The sequence below is a fragment of the Opisthorchis viverrini genome, assembly GCF_000715545.1.
Source record: "Opisthorchis viverrini unplaced genomic scaffold opera_v5_356, whole genome shotgun sequence".
Lineage (NCBI taxonomy): Eukaryota > Metazoa > Platyhelminthes > Trematoda > Opisthorchiida > Opisthorchiidae > Opisthorchis > Opisthorchis viverrini.
Window position 1 is genome coordinate 461,383 of NW_008752007.1, and position 1,684 is coordinate 463,066.

Sequence of the window (1,684 nt, forward strand, 5' to 3'; positions counted from 1 at the left end):
GGACAATCAGACGCTTCATGCACCCAGCAGCCTTACGCGGTTCCAGCAGCTTCAGTTTGCCAACCAACCGATCAAGCTGCTTGTGCAGACGTCCGTGAAACCTCTAAAGAGTGCTATCTGCTGCGTTCGAGAAAGGCACAGGCGACTATATCTGCCACCCTCCGATTACAACAGCAGCACGCGACCGCACTCTTGAAACTTAGCTATGATGGACGACATGTCATCTAAAAAACCGACTAAAAGGTAACCAATGGCCTACTTAACAATGGGGGTCGACATTTGACGCCATAGTTAAGCAGATCCTTCATAGTGAGTACCTTTGCAAAGTGTTCGGCGACGTACTGCCGAATCTCCGATGACAGAGCACCATATTCCAGAAGGGTAGAACACTCCTTTAATTCATCATTTGCCAGTCGCCGGTTGATAGGGAGCCTGTCAAAAATAAACTTGGTGCGTGTATGGTTGTGCTCCAGGTATTAGGCAGTAACCCTCAAGCTGTCATGGTACTGGCGAACGTGGAACCTTGCCGGACAATCAGTACGACGTGTGCTACAACGTACACACAATCAACCATGAACTTACTAGATGAGACGAATTCCACGGCTCCTGCTTCGACTGCAGAGATGTCTGCTGCAACGGTAGAAGGCCTTTTCATACAAAAGTACGAATTGCCGCTCTTGTTGGGGTTTATACGGACGGAAACAACGAAACGTTTCGTCTGGTACTTTTTCAAAGCGACTTGAAATGCATTGAATGGTAAAAAACATTGATGAGCTAAATTCTGCACTAAATCATCCTCCGCATTCGCGCGCTCAGGCGATCACGCGACTTGCGGCATCATCCCCATTCTGATTGGTTGATACGCAGATGGCGAGAACATTCAAAAGTGGCAAAATGGCAGATTTGCGGTTTATGATTGACCCTCTGAAACGAAGCATAGAATTATGATACGGTTGTGTCTTTAAAAAATTTACACCGCTAACAGATTTTTAAATTTATTATATGCAAAAGGTATGGGATTTCCTGTAGTTTTAGGTAGTTTGGTTGTAAAGAGTGTAATCGTATATTTTGTTCCTGAATTTAACTATATCTCCAAAGGAAGATGATATTTGGGATTACTGGCGGTAACAAAATGTAATTAGTGAGAACAGCCCAGATTTAGCAGCTGACGCTGGTGTATTGGCTGTTTGCAACCAGCAACGCTCACATATTATGAAACAGTTATTCGTTTGAATTAAATGAATAGCCTACGTGTAACAGTATATGTTCCTCTCAATGAATCCATTGAAGGCCATGTATCCTTGGAATTGTGTTCGGTAGCTAAGGCGCCCGATATATTCATTGACTACCCTAGGTGAGAGACCCGGTGTGTTCATGGACAGCCATCACCTTGTTTTATGATGACAGAACCATCGGTGCGTCGTTTGGAGCCAACGGATCAACGATAACGTCTGTGGTTGAGCTAGAGCTGCGGCTCTGGCTCCACCGGTGGCAAGCGTAACATGCCACCCCTATTTGCCACCTTTAGACAATCCAGTTGATGAGGTACTCGGCTAAGAAAAATGGGCCGTACCATCGTTGAAACTGTGCTGGCGGCGTCCTACGTGGCGTGGGCACCCGGACCGCAAATGGAGCAAGCGAGTAATGACCATTTGTAGCTCGGCATCGGTTTGTATACCATCCT